The sequence below is a fragment of the Galeopterus variegatus genome, unplaced genomic scaffold (genome assembly GCF_000696425.1).
Source record: "Galeopterus variegatus unplaced genomic scaffold, G_variegatus-3.0.2 Scaffold6183, whole genome shotgun sequence".
Taxonomy (NCBI): Eukaryota; Metazoa; Chordata; class Mammalia; order Dermoptera; family Cynocephalidae; genus Galeopterus; species Galeopterus variegatus.
In genome coordinates, this window is record NW_007732294.1 from 11,287 (window position 1) to 20,299 (window position 9,013).

Consider the following 9,013-nt stretch of genomic DNA (forward strand, 5'->3'; position numbering starts at 1 on the left):
GGTGGTGGTGGTGGTGGAGATGATGGAGGTGGTGGAGGAGGTGGCGGGGATGGGGATGGCGGTGGGGTAGCCAGCCTCAGAGAGCATTTACTAGGTGCCAGCTGCTGTTCTGAGCTCTTCATGTGCATTAACTCATTTTAGCTACAACAACCCTGTGAGGTGTGAACTCTTAGTCTCCTTGGGTACAGAAGAGAAAACTGAGACAAGCACCATCTGTGCCTTGCCCAGGCTGGTGCCCCTCACCCCGCCACTACAAACACACGGTGCTCTGCATTGCTGCAGATCAAGCCCACAGTCCTGCCTGGCATCCACACGCTGGCTCAGCCTGCTTCTTCTGCCAGGCTTTCCAAGTTCATGACTGTACATCTTCACGGAGCTGGACTTCCTGTCTACCACCAGCATTTGCCGGCCTCTAGCTTGGTGCTGACACTGCTGTCCACCTGGACTGCCTGCCTGCCTCCTGCTGCGTTCACTCTGCTCTGCCCTCCTGGCCTAGCCCTTCAGACCAGCTCCTCCCACCTCTGTCCTGGCTGGGCACCATGTCCCACTCAATGGCCACCCCCTCCATTTGCCCATCCAGAGCAGCCAGCCCTCCTGCCTGCCTCCCCATCAGGTATTTCCACAGAATAGGCAGTTTAGGTCTGCCTGAGCCCCAGGGGGATAGGATTATTTTTAAACTGTGCCAGAGCAGCTAACTCAGTGGTGCTGAACAGAACCAGCATTTGGGGGAGTGCCCACCACCCCTCAAGCCACCCGCGCAGATGCACATGTCACATGCACAAGAGACGTGGCCCCAGGGCCCAGGCATCCTGGGGAGTCTCCAGTGGCCTGCGTGCAGAAGATGCAAGGGGTGTCCAGTGCTCTTGCAGGGCAGCGCGCAGATGCACATGTCACATGCACAAGAGACGTGGCCCCAGGGCCCAGGCATCCTTGGGAGTCTCCAGTGGCCTGCGTGCAGAAGATGCAAGGGGTGTCCAGTGCTCTTGCAGGGCAGTGTCCTCCGTGCAGGGCCATCAGGAAGCCTGGTGTTGCTCTCTCTCTGAGTTTGTCCCAAGGGTGCTCTGTGTGGAGGGCCCTCCCCTCTGGCCTCGGCCCCCTCTGGCCTAGCGCCCTGCTCTGGGTGTGCTTTTCACCAAGGGTCAGGCCCTTGCTGCCAGGACAGCAGGCTCGGCTCGACAGGGAGGTGTGAGACAAGCCAGCCCTGCTGCTGAGCTGACCAGGCTCTCCGGTGCTGCCTCCTCATCCCTCGCTCATGGTGGCTCCAGGGAGGATGTGCTTGCACCCCCCAGAGCTGGCTTTTCTGACATTCCTGCTGGGACAGTGGGTGGGCGTCCCAGTGTCACTGCCTCAAGATTCATCATGATCATCTCTCTGCAAACAGGAAGTGCTCTCCAGGAAGGGGCCATCTAGCTGCCTCTTTGCTTGGCTGGCGAGTGCTCAGCCCGTGACCTGGACCTGCGTGTGTCTGGAAGACTGGTGTGTCTGTCTTTCCCACCTGGCTTGGGGATGCCAGGATGGCTGCTTCCTTTGCTGCTCAGGGGAGTGCTCGGGACTGGCTGGTGGTCACATCTCCCAAGGCATAGGGTACAGACTTCTTGGGATCCCAGGGGACATTAAGAGGTATAGCTGGGGTCCACTTACAGGGTGCTCCTGCCCTGTGCTAGGGCGGAGAACGTTGTGTTAGGGAGCCACAGTTGCAAGATGTACCACATGCTCTGGGAGGCACCGAGCACACGGTCAGCCCCGCCTGCTCGGTGTCACCACAGGCTGGCCAGTGGGGCCCTCCTCTGGCTCTCAGGCAGGGCATCTGGGGAAGCGCTGACACAGAGGCTGGTCTTGCTTCTCCGGGCAGTGTGGCCCTGGGAGGTGGGGAGGAGGCTTGGCCAGGGGAGGGCTCTACCTTCACTGGACCTCAGTGTGTCCCTGCCTTCCCAGGGCTACAGGCCCCGTGGTGAGCCTGGTCCTCCTGGGGGCCCAGGCACCCACCACCCACCCACGTGACATTCCAGTCAGGGCCACATCATGAGCCAGGGTCCCCTCCCTGACCAAAAATCAAATTGTATCTTACGATTATGTTGGTAGAAGACAAATATAATCCAGGCCACTTTATTATCGTATATTCCTTATTACTATATGTATTTTTTACTTCCGATTTTAAAACACGAAAATGAAAACATTTTGAAAACAGGCAAAGTACTTGAATAGACATTTCTCCAAAAGAGACACTCAAATGGCTGTAAGCACATGAAAAGATGCTCAGCATCACTAACCATTAGGAAAATGCAAATCAAAACTGCAGTGAGACACCGCCTCATGCCTGTTAGGGTGGCTGCTGTCAGAAAACCCAAAATAGCAAGGGATGAGGACATGGAGAAGTTGGAGCCGTCGCGCACTGTTGGTGGGAACATAAAATGGTGTGGCCTCTGTGGAAAACAGTCTGGTGGTTCCTCCACATGGAATTACCCTATGATCCAGCAATCCCACTTCTGGGTATTGTTTCTGAGCAGCAGAGGAATTGAAAACCCAAAAGAATTGAAAGCAGGATCTTAAAGAAATACTGGCACACCCACATTCACAGCAGCACTGTTCACAGTAGCCAAAAAGTGGAGGCAACCCACGTGTCCATTGGTGGATGAATGGATAAACAAAATGTGGTTTAAACGTGCAGTGGAATATTATTCAGCTTCAAAAAGGAAGGAAATTCTAACAAATGCTACAGCATGGATGAAACTTGTGGGACATTATGCTAAGTGAAATAAGCCAATCACAAAAAAGACAAACACTGTATGATTCTGCTTAGAGTAGTCACATTCTTAGGAACAGAGAGAAGAATGGGGGTTGCCAGGGGCTGGGGGAGGGGAGGAATGGGGAGTTATCACTTAATGGATATGGAGTTTCAGTTTGGGAAGATGAAAAAGTTCTGGAGATGGATGGTGGTGATGGCTGCACAACAGTGCGAATGTGCTTAATACCACTTGTCTTAGTCAATTTCTGTTGCTTATAACAAAATACCCAGAACTGGGTGATTTATAAGAAAACGAAATTTATTGCTTACAGTTTCAGGGGCTGGGAAGTCCAAAGGCCAGGGAACACATTTGGCCAAGGCTTCGGTGGTGGTGACAGTGTCCCAGGGGTCTCAGATGGCAGAAAATGTCGGAGCACAGAGAAAGAGCTAGTTCCTTGTGCACTCTCCTTTTAAAGTCCTCAGAACCATGCCCCTGCCCACCATTTTTAATCCATTCACTACAGCACAGTCCTATAATCCAATCACCTCTTCAAGGCCACACCTTTCAATTACCATAATAGGATTTCCCACCCTCAACAGTTACAATGGGGATTAATTTGGGGGGAGACATTTAACCCAAGGCACCACTGAACTGTGCATTAAAAATGGTTTAGGGCCGAGCCCGTGGCACACTCGGGAGAGTGAGGTGCTGGGAGCCCAGCAGCGGTCCCGCCGCAGGTTCGGATCCTTTGTAGGGATGACCGGTTCGTTCACAGCACTCACTGGCTGAGCGCAGTGCGGCCGGTCTCAAAAAAGGACAAAAAAACCCCAAAAAGGTTTAGATGGTCAATTTTGTGTTGTGTGTATTTTACCACAATTTGAAACACTTTTTAAAAACTGGGATCCCCCTTTATACACTCCTCTAAAGTTGTTATTTGCAATAGAGCTCCCCCTGGTTTGTGCTTTTTTTCCTAAGAGGAGAACTAGATTACAGTCCTATGCAAAGGCAGTTTCCCATTGGGACAGAGCCAGGGGACCACAGGGTCTGTGGTGTACTGCAGGTCTTCCCCCTGCCCCCAAGCCCATCCTGGCTGACAGCACCAGTGGGCAGTGCTGATCAGTCATCATAAATCATTTCCCGGGCTAGAGGTGAGTGGTTTTGTTCTCCACCTGAGTGCCAGTGGCTACTGCACTATAGGGCACTGCCTGTGAGCACAGGAGAAGTGTAGTGTGTGCGCACTCGTGTGTGCTTGTGTCTGCGAGAACGAGTGTGAGACAGTAGTGTGTAACGGCAGGTGTGTGTCAGTCTGGGTCCAACCAGGAGGCAGCCCCGGTCATTGGAACAGGAGCACTTAATACAAGAGGTGCTACACTCTGCTGGAGGAGCAGTCAGAGCTGTGCAAGAGCTCCGGGGGGCACTGCGGCTGGGGACACCTGGGAAAGAGCGTTCTCCCCAGCTGGAGTCAGAGCCCACTGGAGAGCTGGGCTGCTGGGTCCGGGGCTGGTCTGCAGCTTCATGGCTGGCAGAAGGTGACCCTTAGGGCAGAGGGAGCAAAGGCTGTGGGTGGGCACACAGAGGGGTCCACCTCTGGGGGCTGTGGGAAGCTGACCACCAGGGTTAGGCATGGGCTGCACAGGCGCTGATGGACTTCAGCTGGGGCAAAGCACCCTGGGTGTCCCACACCCCTACCCACTGGCTGCCTGGGCAGCAGCAGCCAGAAAAGGCAAGACTAACCATCCAAAGCAGGAATAAGCCCTTGTCTGTCTGCAGCATCCTTCCAGCTGCTCCACTGAGGAAGCTCAGCACTGTGCTGCCTGCAGAGGAGGATGCTCAGGGTCCAGTGTGGACCCGAGAACCATCCAAAGCAGGAATAAGCCCTTGTCTGTCTGCAGCATCCTTCCAGCTGCTCCACTAAGGAAGCTCAGCACTGTGCTGCCTGCAGAGGAGGATGCTCAGGGTCCAGTGTGGACCCGAGAGCGTGCACACATGTTCAGAGCGTGTGACAAGGAGTGTAAGAGTGCGTGAGCACACCTGTGGGAGGAGGGGGCTCAGGACTGGTTCCATCTGCATCCAAATACGAATAAACTAAATAAATTATAAATTGTATAAATTTATAAATTTTAACCAATTAAATACAAATAAGTTGAACATTCCAGCCAAGTGTGGAGCATTGGAAACAGTCTTGGCAGGCTGAAAAACAGGCACAAGTTAGAAGCAAAACCACAACTGGGTGACTGCATGCCCTGAATGGCATCATCAGTGCCTGCTAACAGGTGATTTTGGAGGAGGCCCTGCCCCAGAGGGACAGCACTTCACCCCACTGCATGGAGCAGGGTGGGAGCAGATGGCTCTTGGGTGGGTGTGTCTCCGTCTCCGTCTGCGTGTGTCTCCTGCATGCCAGTGGGCAAGAGTGCATGCACAGATATGCACTCATGCGTCACACACACAAGTGCGCACACACTACACAGGCCATGAAGCCTCCTGCATTCTCTCCGAATGTGAGCAGAGACTCGGGCCTTCGGCAGCTGTTCTGTGAGCAGGTGGCCTCACCTGTCCTGCATGGTGCCAGGGCATGGGCTGACCTGAGGAGCCAGAGCTGGGGCTTGGCGCCTACCCTTTCCTGCCTTCCACTGTTGCATTCTTGGCCATTGTACCAAATGCCAGGAAGAGCTCAGCTGTTTGACCTCCCGGCCTCAGTGTTCCTCCCCATGAAATGGAACTGTGAAAAGATCTGCATGTGGTGGTTGTGAGTCTGCAGTGAGAGGCTCGGAACAATACACACCTGTGCAGAAGTGAGGCCCTGTCTGCACCTGTACTGGCTGCTCCTCTCCGCATGCTCACAGATGCTCTCCCTGGCTCACAGATGGAGAAACTGAGGCCATTGCCCTGCAGAGGCCACGCAGCCCATGGTGCCAGACACCAACAGCTCTTTCCTGACCCTCATTCACCCACTGCCATTGTCCACATCATTTGTGGGGCCCCTTGTTCTGGAAAGATGAAGAACGTCAAAGACGGTGGTAGCACAGCATTAAACCAAGTGTGAGCCCTCTGAGTGTGGGGTCTGGGGGTATTGCCCAGGCTGCACCCCCCGAGGCCAGACGCACACCCTCCTTCTCAGTCCCCGCCTTGGACCATGTGTTTTTCCATCTAGAAGTGTCTGTGACAAGGAGGAGCATTAAGACAGCTGTTCCCTACTGCAGCGACCACCTGGGACGTATTTTAAGTGCATTTAAGCCTTTCTGTTCACAATCACTGCCTGACCCACAAATCCCTTTTGGCAGCAGCGATCTCGTAGGGCCCTGCTCCCCTGCACATGTGGTCTCTGTGGTGGGGGCTTTGGGGAGCTCGGGCCTGTGCCACCTCCTAGCCCCTGGACCACTGAAGACACGTGTGCATCACGAAGCCCCTCACCCCGGAGGCCTTGCAGGATTCCCAGACTGGTGTGCTCCCACAGCATGAGAGGAGATGCCTTGCAGGATTCCCAGACTGGTGTGCTCCCACAGCATGTGGGAGCTCACTCGTCCCCTAGCGTTCCCTCGCCTGTACTCGGGGTTGAGAACGTGGACCCCACCCCTCTGTGTACGAGAGTTTGTGGTCCTGGGGCAGACCCGGCGCTGGATGCCATGCTGGGTCGGGAGGGGGCTCCGAGCTCCCATGTCTGGGCTGCCCCAGAGCCATGCCCTGCAAGGCCACTGTGAGTTAGTCTCTTGTCCTCTTTGTGTCCAGAAATGCAAGTTCTCAACAGACGGGTGCTGCCTTATGCTGCAAAGGTCCACAGGAGCTGGTATTCATTACTTGCCAGTAGCACTTGGTGAGGGCCAAGCAGGGCTGGGTGACCCCATTGACCAGGGCAGGTCCCACTGACTGAGGCAGGCCTGAGATTACTCTGCCAGGCGGCGCTTCATGGGAGGTGGCCACACAGCCCCATCAGGGACCCCTTGGCAGTGGTGAGCATCCCGGTGTGCAGCAGCAGGGAGGCGGGAGACACCCATGGGGAGTGCTCCTGTCTCTGTCTCAAAAGTGGTAAGGAGCGCCCTCTCTAGGGACTGTCTCTGGGCACCCCTGGACTGGGGTCGGGGGTAGGGGGACTTCTCTTGGCAGTCTCTGGAGAAGACCCTGACTGCAGGGACAGACCCGTGGGGGACCTGTCAGCCGTGACACATCAAGGAGCTGGGTGCCACTGGCTGCTCTTTGATGGAGACTGCCCTGGGGCTGAGGGTCATGAGCCTTGTGCCAGGGGCCTGGGGAAGCTGGCCTTGGGGACTTGGGGCTGCCACAGCCCTCTGAGCTGCCCACCTGTCCCTTCCAGGTTCAGTTACTGAATCCAAAGAGATCAGCCCTGAGTGCCTCTGCAGGGCAGCCTTCGTCCTCCTGGGCCAGTGGAGAGAGGAAGGCGGCATTCCGCCATGCGTGGCACGTGCTCCCTGGAAGGGGCAGAGTGGTTGGCCTGCTCTTTGGACTCCCTCCCCAGAATTCCCCAGTGTGACTTATTCACGGGGCTTCTTAGCTGCCCCTCCACTGCAGTGTGGCACTCTGGGTGGTCCCACCTGCAGAGGCTGCAGGCCAGGGCTCAGGTACAGGCCTGCTCCCGGAGGAGGTCCTAGCCTGCCCCTCCCCTGCACTGGAGCACTTCTGGGTCCCTCTCCAGAGATTGTCCTCCATCCTTTGGCTCTGGCCAGAGTCTCTGTCTCTGTCTCTGTCCCTCTCTGCTAGGTAGGGAAGCACCCACCCTGGGTGCCGAAGGACCAGATGCTCGCTTCCCTCCAGGTGGCCTTCCCAACCGGCTGCCTTTCCAAGTCATCCTTCAGAAACATTGCACAGTGCAGGAAACCTTCTAGTTTCCTGTTTTACTACTCTGAAACCCCACACAGTCTTGCAGGTTCTCGTCACCTGACTCCAATCTGCCCTTGATTGTTTCCCTGGAGGACCAGGTGCCTGGGGGGAGCAAGACTCAGCTGCCAGGGAAGCAGGATCTGGGGACAAACTGATGGAAAAGAGAAACTGGTCACATACCAGCACAGTATTCCTAATGTGTGCTTTGTGTGGGGGCATTTTTTGTGCAGTATAGAGTATATTTACAGGTTTTTAGTGGGTTTTAAGCATTTTTTGCCTATTTATCCATCTTTTTAAAAAAATTTTACTTTTTTATTATGGGAAAATACATGTAATGTGAAACTTTCCATCTTAACCATTTCTAAGTGTACAGTTCAGTGGTATTAAATTCATTCACATTATTGTGCAACCATCACCACTACCCATCTTCAGAACTTTTTCATCTTGTAACACTGAAACTCTGTCCCCACTAACACCCCATTCCCCACTCCCCCAGCCCCTGGCACCCCCCTTCTACTTTCTATGAATTTGACTACTCTAGGAGCATCACGTAAGTGGCATCATGCAGTATCTGTCCTTTTGTGGCTAGCTTATTTCTCTTAGGGTCCTCAGGGTTCATCTATGCTGTAGCATGTGTTAGAATTTCCTTCCTTCTTGAGGCTGAATAATGTCCCATGGTATGGAGAGACCACATTTTGCTGATCCAGTCATCGTTGATGGACACCAGGGACTGCTCCCACCTTTTGGCTCTTGCAAATAATGCTGCTATGAACATGGTGTGCAGATATTTCTTTGAGTGCCTGCTTTTAATTCTTTTGGATCTATACCCAGAGGTAGGATTGCTAGATCATATGGTAATTCTGTGTTCAGCTCTTTGAGGACCTGCCATACTACTTTCCACAGCAAGTAGATCACTTTGCATTCCCACCAACAGTGCACATGAGTTCCAAAAATTCTTATTATTTAAAAAACTTTTTATTGTGAAAAACATTGGACATACACAGAGTCAGCAGAATAGTGCCGTGAGCTCCTGCGTGACTCAGCCAGCCACAGCCAAGGCCAACATCCACCTCTCCTCGTGGAAGTGACACAGCCCCCTTGATGATTAGTTTTTCAGTTTTTAGGTAAAATTTAAGTAAATTCCTAAGTAGGTTGGAATGCATGAATCTCAGCTGTACAGTGTTGACAAATGGGTAACCCCAAGTGACCTGCACCCATATTGCATATGGGCCCTCTGTATTCCCAGAAAGTTCCTTCCTGCCCTCTCCAGTCTGTTGGCCCAGCCCCACCCAGCAAGCAACCAGTGTGCCTCATCACCTGAGGTTAGTCTAGCATCGTGCCATGGGTGCACAGTTCCTGCACGCTGCTTCCACGTGGCGTGGTGTCTGGCAGTCGTCCAGGCTGTGGTGTGTGTCAGTCGCTTGTCCCTCTTCGTTGCTGGGTGGGAGTCCGTG